Source organism: Macrotis lagotis, chromosome 7 (genome assembly GCF_037893015.1).
Source record: "Macrotis lagotis isolate mMagLag1 chromosome 7, bilby.v1.9.chrom.fasta, whole genome shotgun sequence".
In the NCBI taxonomy this organism is placed as follows: Eukaryota; Metazoa; Chordata; class Mammalia; order Peramelemorphia; family Peramelidae; genus Macrotis; species Macrotis lagotis.
Genome location: NC_133664.1, coordinates 153841052 through 153855113, shown reverse-complemented (window position 1 = coordinate 153855113; position 14062 = coordinate 153841052). Strand labels below are relative to the sequence as shown.

The window sequence follows — 14062 nt, the reverse complement described above, 5'->3', positions numbered from 1 at the left end:
CCTCATGGTTGTTCTGAGGATCAAATGAAAAAGCAAATACTTGGCAGGGTCTGCCACATAGGAGGCACTTAAATGCTTTGTGCTTTCCCTTTCTTCCTCGCTTCCTTTGACTGTAGCAAGTCCTTCCTTGGTGCTCATTTTTAAGACTATAAATTGCAGAACATTTGCAAATCTGCATTTGTTGAGTGAGTTTCCTTACCAATGGAAATTAGGTCCAGACAAAAAACATTCTAGAACCAAAAGAAGAACCAAAGATTCAGGGATTCAGCCCCATTAGGTCAATTTTTATGCTAATCAACAACAAAGGTAATACCATTTCCAGGATAAGACCTATTAGGAGCACTCACCCATTCTCACCATAGATTGGTTGGGGGGGGTCTGGGGGTGGGGGGTGAGATGAGTGTAAGAAGTTAGTTTTTATGTAGAACTTTAAGGTTTGTAAAACATTTTACATACATTAAACTCATTAAACTCAGTTGTAATTGTTACCCTATTTTACTGAAGAGGAAACTGAGGCACTGGGAGGTTAAGTGATTTGCCTTTGGGTCACACAACTACTAAAAGTTACAGGCAGGATTTGAACTCAAGTTCTGACACCAAGTCCTGAGTACTATCCACTACACCCACAAAAACAGTCTAAGAAGGTGAAGGTGGTTTGGCTTTGGTACTCTATTACTGCTACCCCATCACCTCTCAACCCTGCAGAGTACTTACTATCTGGAATATGTCCCCATGATCACTTCATTTATTCAGGTCTCCTAGTAGTTCTTTGCCCTCAGTGGCAATTAAATAGTAATGTCTAATGTCTACTTTAATAAGGAACGATTGTTGATCCTTCTGGAAAAGGACTATGACATCAGAGAGGTGATGCCACGACATGCCAATGAATTGGATTTAAATGATGGAGGACTGAACAAAGTCACCAGCCTCACTTTCTCCCCTGGAGCCGAAAGATATAGATCAGAAAGACTGGAGATGGTCCCAGATGCAGAGGAAGAGCTAGGTCTTTTTTAAATTAAGGTCTTTAAGAAATCTCAGTTTGACTAAGGCAATGCCTATTCAGTGATTAAAGACAGGTAAGAAAGAAAGAAGGCAACGATTGGCCACTTTTACCTAGTTAAAAAAAAATCAATCTGGGAGGGGATTTTTGATGAAAAAAAGAAAAAAATTGCCATTTACACTTACTCAGATTCAATAAAGTACAAACAAGGGGAGGCTAGGTGGCACAGTGGATAAAGCACCAGCCTTGGAGTCAGGAGTACCTGGGTTCAAATCCTGTCTCAGACACTTAATAATTCCCTAGCTGTGTGGCCTTGGGCAAGCCACTTAACCCCATTTGCCTTGCAAAAAAAAAAATAATAAAGTACAAACAAGGACCATGTGGGGCTTGGCCAGAGGTAGAATTTCAGAGGGGAGGGGGGAGATTACTCTTTCTAATCACAAGGTTCTCTGCTTCTTTTCCATGGGGGCAGATAGTTAACTGCTAACCTTGACAAACACATAAGGCCACAAAGAGTTAAATCTTCAGTGAAATGTGCAGAATAGAACTGGCAAAAGGCTGGGTTTCTCTTTCCTTGCTTTAGATTTGGGGTAAAAGTTTCTGGCAAAGAAATTCACAAGGTGAATTAATCAATTCATGGCTAGAGGTCCTCTGTGTTGGCCCATGAAGAACAGACTGTTTCCACAAATTCCATTTCTTTGGAATGGATTTAATCAGAACAAAGGGGAGTGACTCCTCCCTCTGGATCTCTCCCAGTTCACCATCACTTCCAAGGTTGCCAGAGTCAATCAGGTAGAAGGAACCACACAGCCCAACATAGCTTCTGGGTTACCAATTCAGAGCCAGGTTACATACACTGAGCTTTGCCTATACACAGCAAAGAACTGACAGGAATTTTTCTTCCAAGACTAGCTTCTGCCCATGAGAACTGTCAATTAGAGCATGTGTTGCAATGTTAAAATAATTAGAAGAAAGACAGAGCAAAGGCAAGGACAGCTGGCATGTGAGTCACTCGAGAGTCTTTCCAGATCCAAAGTGACTAGCTTTGTCAGGAGCTCTGAGCAGAGGGCTGAAGGTGTGCTGTGGGGAGGGAGGAGAAAAGAAGAAGCCCAGTCCGAGGGACACTGCCAGCTGATCCTGAGGACACTTATCTTCTCCTCCCAACCCCAAGCCATTTTGTTCCACCCCAAGTCTTTGGGTAATAAAGAGTATATCAGCCCCTCCCCTTAAACTGCATGACAAGGGGATTAAGATAACAAAGTGAAGTAGATTTCCCTTCTGAGGAACTCAAATTTCAGAACCTCAGCACCAAGCATAGCCTTTTCCCCCACCTTGTACAAAAGGGAGAGGTACTGGGTTTTGGTCTGTGTGTGTCCTTTGTAGAAATGGGAAAAATTGATGTAAGACTTACTGCACTTACCTAACTTCACCTTTTCTGTCTTTGGCATCACTTTTTACTCGATTTAAAGCTTCAAACTATTGACTCTTTCATTCATCTCTTATATCTCTCATTTTTTTCCTTTGAAATCTCTACTATTCAGTTTCTTTCCAATTCTGTCTTACACCTGGATTATGAAAACAACCTTCTGGCTTCCCTTCTTCTAGTTTCATCCTATATATACACTATAACACATGAATCTTCCAAAACACCAATCTGGTCCTCATTCCACTGCTCAGAAAATCTTTGATGCCTTCCAAATGTGTAAAGGATAAAGCCCATATTTTATCCTAGCATATAAAGTTCTCCATATTCTGGTCCCACTTTGCTAATACAACTACCTTTATTCCCCACTACCTCTCTGCTGGAACTCCTCCTCCAGTTGGACTGGTCTCACTTTCTCCAGAAAAGAAAATTCTAATTTCCAATTCTAATTGTCCATTCACACCACTTATTCTTCCCAAAGAGAATGCTCTTTTCCTTTCTCTCCACTGTCCCCAATCCTACCAATACTTAAGCTCCTAGTTCAAAACTACCTAATCTAGGGGGCCTCCAGGGGACCTGAAGTCCATATTGATCTTTCCCCAATTGAATTCCTATTCACTGTCTCAATGACTCCTATGGGCACTGGCCCATCCTGTTAGTCACTTTTTATTTGGGTATTACTAGTCTTCCAAATTAGGAGCTAAATTCACACAGCATAGAGAGTATGTCTTATGTAGCCACTATAATCATCCTTAACTCCTAGCATAATATTTGGCATGCAATTGGTATGTAGTAAATAATTGTTAAATGAATGAATGAATGAATGAATGAATGAGCTGAATCAAAGGTACACTCAATAAATCTGCCTCAAAAGCCTGGATTCTTTTCATCCTTTAGACCAGGTCATCCTCTCAGGCAGCAAGAAAATCTGCATATTAAAAACAACTAAGAGCTACAATGTCTACAGGCAGAGATTATGGGTAAAATCCAAAGAAGAATCAATCAGAATGTCAGGAGAGGCACAGCTATGAAACTAACTGCAAAGGAACAAATTTCTGTTTCTTTTCAATAGTAATTGCTGTCTCTAACATTTTAAGTCAGAACAGGGCATTGGTTTATAAAGGGTAATGGATCTCTGTTCTGCAGCTTCCTCTCCACTCTCCCCCAAATCATGCTGTGTAAACCTGGTGGTGTATTTTCTCTCTGTCATCACCTTGTTAAACATTCAAGGCTAGAACAATAGTCAGCAGAAAACTCCTGGTTGAAAGCCCCACTGTACCTGTCTATTTTTAGAGCACCAGGATGTCCCTGCTTCCATAGTCCTGGATCAGCTCTCTTTTACCAAATTTGATAGTTCTCATAGATACCTTTTATCTCACTAAGGATGAATGGATTATTAGAGAGGAACCTCCCCTTCTTCCCTTCCCCCTTTCCTTGTGCTTTACTAATTTATCTGTGGAAAGGGTCTAAAGTGTTTCTCCAAAGGCTGTCAGAGGTTCTCTCCTGTTGGCACCATAAAGCTAGCAATGAGGTGTCCCCCCAACAGGAGAGGAGGGAGAGTGAGAAATGGATGCCCTTGCTTTGCCACATCTGGCTTGGGAAAAGAATAGCAATTAGAGTGGGAGTTAATAATTGGGTAATTTCTACTTTCTCTAGTCTGGTCAATTCCATTTCCCTATATCTATTGTAAGAAGAATGAACACTAAGGAGAAATAGGAAAAAATAATTGTAGGTGGGGGTGAGTTACACATGTCAATGGCTAAATATTATTAAATTAAGAGTAGGAACTATTCCCAGAAAAGATAATATTGTAAGTGTAAATGGGGGTGGGGTGTGGGGGTATGGGGGTGTCAGGGGGAAGCAGAAGAAATCCTGTCAGGAACAGACTTCCACCCTGTTTTAAAATTGTTCTACATTTAGCACAGTATATATGTAACTCTACCCCTGGCCCCCATTCCATCAATTTCAATGGTTCCCTAGCATATCAAGATTAAATAGAAAAGTTTCCATTTGATATTCAGTGCCTTTTATAATCTGGCCACTTCCTCCCTTTCTTGTCTTCTTACCTCTTACTTACCCCCAGGAACTCTGTGATCCAGTGACAATGGTCTTCTTATTGGTACTTGAATGAGTTCTGGGCATTTTCTCCAGCTGTCCCCTTAATGCCTGGAATATTCTCTTTTCATTGCTACTTCTTGACTTCCCTGGCCTCCTTAAAATCCCACTTTCTTTTCCAACTCTCTTAAATCATCTCCAATTTGTTTATATATATGTATGTATGTATGTATGTATGAAATGACAGAATATAATTTAGACATGAAGCTTTTTTTTTAGTTTTTTTTGTAATGCAATGGGGTTAAGTGACTTGCCCAAGGACATACAGGTAGGTAATTATTAAGTGTTTGAAGCTGGATTTGAACTCCAGTCCTCCTGACTCCAGGGTTGGTACTCTATCCACTGTGCTACCTAGTTGCCTCATGAAGCTTTTTTCTTTAGGATTTATTATAAACATATAGGTAGAAGCCATCTATAAAGATGACAACCTGAGCAGAGGAAATCAGCAGGAAAGGGAAAGGGGGCAGGAATTAGAATATACATCACAAGAATAATTCAAAATCTTAAATGTCCCTGAAGGGCATTCTATTAAGTTGTACAAAATCTCATCAAAAGAGTATCATTATACAATGCTATTTTGTCTAAGGGAGGATACATTCTTTCCTGGATTGAAGTATAAGGAGGACAGGACAAAGTATTCCTTTTAGTTTTAAGGAGGAAACATTCCATTCCTCACAGTAACTAAGAAAATGAACCTTTGACCACAAATATAATTTTGACAAAATTATAATTTGACTTTATATATATATATATTTATGTGTATATGTGTGTGCACAGATATTTACAATTATATACAAGATTTCTTCCTCTCTTCTCTCTCTCCCTCCTTGCTTCCCTGCTCCTCTCTCTCTCACTCTCTCTCCCCTTTTCTTTCTTTCCTGTGTGCACATAATTGTTTATTCTTGTTGTCTCCATCATCATACTATGAGTTCCTTAGAACAGGGATTTTTTTTGCCTTACTTTTGCCAGTGCTTAGCACAGTGCCAAGCACATATTGGCACTTGACAAACTCTTGCTGAGTGACTGAGCCACTCAGCCATTTCCATCATCCAACTAGCTACCAGCACTTTCCCTCTAAAATGACTGTTTTAGGCACCACCCTAAAACTACAACAGGATTCACTAAAGATAACTTAGAGCTGTATCATTGGCTGGCTTCTTTTTTTCCCTCACAGAGTAGGCTATATCATCATCTGAATGACCTGTAACAACTTCAGAAACTTTAATTTGTCAAAATTACAGTCACATATATATGTTCATGTGTATGTAAACATCTGTAGATGTGTGTGCAAGTATGTGTGTGTTTGTGTGTGTCCTCATTAACTGCTTTCTGGTGGGGAGATGATGGCTATGATAAAGAATATAAGGACATTCTGGTAATTTGCCTCACCTGGTAATTTACTGGTCCTTATCCCTCAAACCTACTAATTAAGTAGACAAGAGACTAATCTGGGTCAAATATAAAATATCAAATGTAAAAGCTACCTCTACAATTGATGCCTCCCTTTTAAAGACCCATGAATGAAAAATTCTGGAATCCCCAGGCTTCAGTAAATAGGTATTGCTTTTTTTGTAGAGTTTAGTATGGCATAGTAGATAGAGAGCTGGCAGTATAGGGAGGAACACCTGCTTTTAAGTCCCAGCTAGCTCTTCGACCTTGAGGAAGTCATTTAACTTCTGGATGTCCTTGACAACTCTCTAAGACTATAAATTTCAGAGCAGGTGCCAATGTGCATTGATAGTTTTCACTACAGAGCTCCACATGTGAATCATAGGTTCAGTTAAGAAAAAAAAATCTCCAGCAAAGTACCCAATGCATAGTAGGCTTGTGATAAATATCTGTTGATTATTTATAGAATATTAACTGATATTTATAAAGCCCTTTATGTTGCTGAGGTAGTACGACATAATAGGGGTAGGAGGGTCGATACTAGCTATGACTATAGTCAAATCACTGAGCTTCTGGGAATTTGCTAATAAGTCAGAGGTGTCAACCCTCTACCTGGAAGTATGCGTGAGGCCCCAACCAGAAGAAAATATAATTGGAAAATATTTAACAAAATAAGTAAAAATACAATAAAACATAGACAAGAGAACATTTTAAAGCTAAGTTAATATGCTATTTAGAGATTCATATGTATGAATTAATATTTCCAGTTTCTATTTGAGTTTGACACCACTGCTCTAAGTTACACATGGGTAGTATCTCTGGATGGTGTGAGAGTCAATAAAATCATATCAATATATAACATCAATAAAATCACAGATCCCTTGTTGGACAGGAAGTCAAGTTGGCAAATTACATCACAAGTTGTTTTTTTTAAAGGTTTTTGCAAGGCAAATGGGGTTAAGGGGCTTGCCCAAGGCCACACAGCTAGGTAATTATTAAGTATCTGAGGGTGGATTTGAACTCAGGTACTCCTGACTCCTGGGCCAGTGCTCTATCCACTTCGCCACCTAACTGCCCCAAATTATGTCACTTAAGCCTCATTTCACAAATGAAGAAAGTGAGGCAGGCACTGGGAGCTTAAGGGATCTGCTCATGGTAGCAGAGTTAATGAATGTCAAAGGCAGAAAACAGCCAGATCTTTTCCCTCTAAATAAAAGTGCTAGCTGTCCTTTACATAGTGGCATAATATAGTTTACAGAGCACTTTAAGAAAGAAGTCCATGACATGAGGGAGGTAATACCATGAGATCAAATTGGATTTGTGTGTGTGTGGGGGGGCTGTTCTGAGTCACTAGTCTCACTTTCTTCTCCAGAGTCATCTGGATCCAGTGGCCAGATATGAATTAGAATGACTGGAGATGTCCCTGGATGTAAGGCTATCAATGTTAAGCGACATGCCCAAGGTCACACAACTAGCAAGTGTCAAGTGTTTGAAGCTCAATTTGAACTCTTGTCCTCTTGACTCTAAGGCCATGTTCTATGTACCCACCTAGCTGCTAGCTCCTAAGTAATTAAAAGAGAGAAAAGAACCAGAGGAAAATTAAGGGGCTTGTCCTGTGTCTAGAGTGGCCAGAATTCTAGGATATCAGGAACACCAATGATTTCCTGCTTCTGTAATAATTCCAAATGTCTCGGTCATCTCATAGGATACCATGCTATTAATTATTTCCTATTCAGTTTTTAAAGTTGATTTGTATATATTTGTTTGCATGTTATCTCCCCCATTAGATTGGAAGCTCCTTGAGGGCAAAAATTGTCTTTTGTCTCTTTCTGTACTACTCATTTGTACTACTTTTTGTATTACCCATTGCTTAGCATAGTGTCTGGCTCCAGGGTTTAATAAATTATTGCTTATTAAGTTAATAAAAATTAAATTTACTTTAATTTAGAAACTAAACTATATACCCTATAGCATGTTGACTATAGTACAAAAAACTGAGTTCCCTTCCAGTGAGCTAGAAGGTGCAATAGATAGAACCTTAGGTCTGGAATCAGGAAGACCTGAGTTGAATCCTTATGAACAGTATGATCCTAAGCATATCACTTAATCTCAGTTTCCTCAACTGTAAAATGGGGGTTATAATAACACTTCTCTTCTAAGGTTATGAGAATAAACTGGAAAAAGTATAAACAGTGACTGACATATAACAGTTGCTTAATAAATACTTGTTCCCATCTCCTTCTTAGGTCTAGATTGAGTAATATATCACCAATATGATTTGGATTTTAACCTTTGACTAAAAAATGCTCCCTTCTTTGATAGTACTATCTTTGGTCCCAGGTTGGGTTTTGAGACTAAATAATAATCTGACATTCTACAAGTCACAGAGAAAAACGAATCTTCAACATAGGTTCTATAAAAATTCAGGAATCCTAATTCTCTGTCCAGTCATTAAAACTTCAATAAATCGATATCTGTTTTAAGATGCACTAACAATAAACACATAAGATAATACAAAAAAAGAAACTAATAAAATGATAAAGGATGATCAAAGTCTTCCTAAGGAAAATGATCAATTAAAAAAAACCACTACCCTAGACCCTTCCATTCAAGGAACATGAATAAACCTCAACTGGATCTTAGATCCAAGACTCATAATCCTTCTCAATCAGTCATACAGACACAATGAAGGCTACAGAATCATAGACCTTAGAGGTAGAAGGGACCTCTCATTTTTTCAGGAAACTGAGATTGAGAAATTAAATGATTCACCCGTGCTCACATAGATAGCATCAAGTAAAATTTGAACCAAGACTTCTGACTCTAGAGTCATTGTTATGGCTGCCTGAACTTCTGCTTCCCATCAAATGGCTTTCCCTCTCAAAATCACTTTCAGGCTATAAGATCTGCCAGGAACACAAGTCACCACAGCACTGACCTCAGTAGGGTAGAGGGAGGTGGAGTAAATGGAAATAGGGATCAGGAGAATCATTTACATAGTTAACACCAACTGCTGATAATTGGCCTATAAAGTACAATCAATAACTCAGAAAATATTTGTTTTGCTAGATATTCCCAGTATCTTACCTATCATTTTGGAAATCATAAGAGTGTTAAAAAATTACCCAACAGGATATTCAGGTGGAAAAGAGTTTAAAGGCTTTAGGGAACAAAGGTCAGAGATGTTAGACTGACAAATGGCTAGCTCTCCCCAAGAGGTCCCAGTTGACAGTTTTGACTAATTCAAATAAATAAGAACAATAGAAGAGGATGGGTGGGAAGATCTTTCGGTATTCCCTTGTTATTTTTCTCAAGTTACAACATAAGGGGTTTGGGGATCAACTTAATTTTCTCCTTTTGTCACTTGTATTATGCTATTTTCTAAGAGTGGGAGAAACTCAGAGTAATTTCTACCCAAGAAGCACAGAGGAGAAAAATAAACACTTAAGGAGGCAATATATATTATATTGTCTAGAGTGCTGTTTGTGGGTCAGAGGACCTGAGTTCTAAGTCTAGCATCTTTCTTTACCTGTATGTGATCTTAGGTAGGTAATTTCCTGTCTTCAAACCCCTGCTTCATTATCTTTTAAACTGAAGTAGGTACCTTTCAGCTATGGTTCCCTCAATCTAAGCCTGGAGTGTTGCAAAAAGTGAAATTCAAGACTGGTTTGTGGGAAGGCCTCTGGTTTAATGGACAAAACCAGGGCCCCTGACTTCAGTCCTCCAAGCTTGTCTTCTGAAAGACTATACAACTCAGGTCCTTGACTAATCACTTGTCTTCTGAATCAGATTCTCCAGTAGGAACAATAATGAAATAATGCCTGACTTCTTCCTAGCTAGCTTGCTGTGACTAGTGAAGGAACCTCCAGGAGGTCCAATGAAGCTTCTAGAAATGAAAGCACTTTTAAAAAAGCTAGGCTCTATCACTATTATTCTTGTGATGCAGTTAAATACCCATACCAAAAAAAAATTGTGAATGAAGCATGCATATCCAAAATATAATTCCTAATGGTAATAAATAGTTATAAACATTTTCAAGAATCAGTTTAATATTAGACTTTGAAGTCAGTTTTAACTGTACATTTTAGTTTTGGATTTAAAGGAGGAGGTACTGAAAACTGTCTGTGACTAAATGATCTCTATCAGTTCAAATTTCATAATCAGATGATCTTCTACACAGTCTAAATTTATATTTATCATCTCTCCCTTTTATTTGTTTGGTTTACAATATTTAAGAAGAGGCACAAGGAAGTGTTTTTTCTCATCTACAATGTTATCCTGGTCTATTAAACTGTGATGCAGAAATCATTATACTGATGAACAGGCTATTTAACAATGCAAATTTCACTAGTGAACAGATCAGAGAGATAGGGATGGTTAAAGTACACTATCAAGAACTAATTTAATTACATGGCTATTCACTGGGCAAAGCGGAGCAGTTTTTAGTTTACTGTTCTGGTAAATATTATGGGAAAACTAATACTTCCTTGGAGTTTTAAAATATGCCTAGAATTAGTTCTGAGAGAGAGAGAGAGAGAGAGAGAGAGAGAGAGGAGAGGAGAGAGACAGACAGACAGAGACAGAAAGAGAGAGAGAGAGACTAGAAGCTAGAAAGTTGGACAAATAATGTACTGAAAAATGTGTCATCTTGCAGTTACAACTGGCATTTGTTTCATCCACAGTTTTGGTGTCTGTTTTAAACAAACACGTTGAAAGCACTTTCATTTTTGAAGACAAATCTAAAAACGCACGGTCCGTTTCCTACCGTCTCTGTGTAGGCCCTCTGCACCAATTTATTAAACTAAGTCCCCAGGACCAGCTCTCTGGGTACAGAGCAGGTCCTTTGAATAACGTTTGGTAATAAACCAGGTCCAGATGCAAGAAGGTTTGACAACAATCCCCCCCTCCTCCCCCCATCCCCCCTCACAGAATGACCCGGGAGGAAGCGGCATCCTCGGTTTCATTTCATTTCCTTTCGTAATAGAGGCAGGAAAAACAACAAATATTCTAAGACAATCCTCAGGGTTTCGGATAACACCAGGGAGAGGAAAGCCTGCTCTTTACGACTAGGTCAAATGACATCACTGGGAAATTAGCTACAAAGAGGAAAAGTAACTTTGCTGTCCTGGCATTGCCACTTATGTATCTGCAAGGAAGGCAGATTTCACTTTCCGAAGCAGACACAGGAACGAGCATGCATCCTCACTGCTTTTTTTTTTTTTTAAAAGTCTATAAATAACAGGATCAGTAAAATTATGCAAACTATCCTGCTAGAAAGAAGAATAAACGTAAACTCAAACCACTTACGAACGACTCGGGCTGCCAACTTAATCTGTTTCTACGACGGCTGTAAACATGTTGTACTTTTGGAACCTGACGCGATGCGCATTAGCACGGATGCCGTCACAAGGAAGGGAAAAAAAAGCCCCCACCCCCACCCCCACCCCCACCCGAGCGGCAGCAGCACGCCATCCACACACACACACACACACACAACACACACACGCGCGCACACATCCACGCGGGGGCAAGAAAACACAGCGCCGTGACGTGACGCGCCGCGCCGAGGGTCGTGCGGCGCTGCCGAGGAATCCACGGGCAGCCCCCGCGGGTTTGGACCAGAGGCACTTGTTCAAACACGGACGTCCAGGTCCTCCCAGTTGGACACCAGAAGTTCCCAGAACTGAGCCCGGGCCAAGAACAACAACAACATCGGCGCAGAAAACCAACGCGGCTGCCCGGCCTCGTGTGCATGTGTTAACTGTTTGTGCAAGCCCGGTTTGAACCCGGTAACGAGATTCCGAAAAATACCCAAGCCACAAAACGCTGAGAGTCACTAAATACTCCCTGACCACCCACTAAGAAATGTACAATGTAACTCACTCCTTTTTGGGGGGTGTGGGGTGTGGGGGGGAGAGGCCGAGTGGGGAAGGGACAGGCGTCACATGATTATTAGCTGAAGGAACTGGCTGCTTCCTGAAGCATCTTTTTCGAAGAGATTTACAAGATATCCTGCAAATTATAATCACACAAGAGGCTGGCTTTGTGAGCCTTGGAAAGTGGCCACTGGTTACTGGAAGAAGACATTCCATAAGAAAGAAAAGGAATTTATGGGGTGAATTTTCCAAGAAACCAGAAGGGTTATCCAAGAGCAGTGCTTTGCTTCACAACCTATTAAGGTCACTGAAGGGAGCTAGGCAGCAAACGGCCCTGGAAGCTGGATGTCCACTGAGTCATTTCTGACCTATACCAAATCTGGTCCAAGGCTTCCCCCCTTTCCCTTGTTAATAAACGACTCAAAGGAACAGCACTTCTCTTCAGTCAAGATTATTGTTATTTGCCTCTTTCCCAATGAAAGAATTTTAAAAATTTCTCCCTGCCAAAGAGAAAATTAAGTCCAAAAGATGCTTAGATATTTTATTTTTGCTCTGAGGTTTTAGTCTCAGTTTCCCAGAGAGTTCATCCAGGACTCTGCCCTCTAGAGAGTCAAGTAGGTTATCTATCAGTTTGGGGAATAATTCTAGGACTAGGAAAATGACCTTAAAATTTTGTCTCTGTACTGTAGGAGAGGGGTTTAAATTGCTGATTGTATCTAAACTTAAACCTTCCTAAATAAAAACCTGGGCATCTTTAGGTATAGACACAAAAAAAGATTTGCACTCCAAGGAGAATTTTGGAGAAAATAATGAGCAAGAGGAAATAAGATGGGTTAGATATCAAACTATAATTACAAGCCAAATTCCCCTTTTTCTCTACCAAGGTCAAAAGAGAATGAATTTGCCTCTCCTGAGTCCTGGGGTCACTAGTATCAATAGTGCATTAATATTAACTTGGGCTGCCTCTGTACCTTTCCTCCCAAACCAACCCAAATTTTATTACATGCTATATATAGGAATAGTTTCACTTGCTTTTGAAACAGAGCCACCCTGGAGTGAACTACAACAGCTGTCTGACAGAATAGCAAAGGAAATCTATTGCATCCAATCACAAGGAATATAATAGGAAGGGACTGAAGAAATGGGGAGTTCTGTGGTTTTTGTGGGGAACAGAAGGGGGGGTGTCAAGTAGGCAGAAGGTAATTAGCTGACTCTGAACCAGGTCATCTCAGGAAGAGCAGCTTTTTTGTCAACCTCAGCATCATTACATTATCTAGGAGAACAACTATCAACAAATTGCCACTGGTATAAGGCTTAATTCCATTCAAAGTGCATTTCTCATCTGATTCTTATAATGACTCTGTGGGATAGGTATGACATGTTTCATTATGCCCATTTCTCAGGCAATGGCAGTAAGGCCCAGAGAAGTCAAGTGATTTGTCAGGGTCACACAGAAAATCAGGACCAGAACTAAATCTCCTGATTTCTAATCCAGGGTGCTTTACTCTATACTATGAAATAAATGTTTCCTTCTTGCCTTGAGGATAAAATACAGACTCTCTAGTCTGACATTTAAAGCTTTTCACAATCTGGCACCCACCTACCTGTTCAGTCTTATTTCATATTACTCCCCTTCACACACTTTCTGTTCCTTGCACAAGGATGACACAAACCCATATCTTCAAATAACACTCAAAAAAATTCTGATATCCAAAAAAATTTACAATGCTAAAATTGAACAATAACAGGTTTCCTATTATTCATTTCTTTTCACTGTATTCAAATCCTTTTCCATGTTATCATAGGCAGTGTTGGGACAGGGGATAGAGACGACACCTCTGAGTTCGTCCTTCTACCAATGTAGGTGGTCACCATTCTGCAACCCAAGAGTTAGAGTTGATCTGGTGCTTAGAGGTTAAGTGATCTGCCTAGGGTAACACAGTCAGACTTTGAACTGGGGTCTTTCTAACCCCATGACTAGCTCTCTGTCCATTTAAAATGGATAGCATGTTATTTTACAACAGAATAACTCAACAGCTTCCTTTACCTTTTTTTTTTGGTGGGGGGAAGGAGGGATGAGAGGCAATTGGAGTTAAGTCTCACGGCTTAAGTGTCAAGTGTCTGAGGTCAAATTTGAACTCAGTTCCTCTTGCCTCCAGAGCCAATGTTCTATCCACTGCACCACCTAGCTGCCCTGGGGACCTCCTTTTACTTTCTCTGCATTGCTTGCCTCTATATATCTTCTCTTAACTCTTCACA

The 14062-nt window shown here is 39.9% G+C and overlaps 1 protein-coding gene across 8 annotated transcripts in view; it reads right to left on the bottom strand.

Annotated features, from left to right (window-relative positions):
• Window positions 1-14062, bottom strand: part of ATXN7L1 (ataxin 7 like 1) — a 267712-nt gene that overhangs the window by 76643 nt on the left and 177007 nt on the right. Inside the window, exon 1 of one of the 8 annotated variants that reach the window (XM_074193952.1) lies at window positions 11235-11341. The exons of 6 other annotated variants lie outside the window; for them this stretch is intronic. The gene's annotated coding sequence lies outside the window, so the exon portion shown is untranslated. Of the gene's footprint in view, window position 1; window positions 10820-11234; window positions 11342-14062 lie in introns of those variants that run through there. One more of the 8 variants, XM_074193954.1, reaches the window with a different exon arrangement.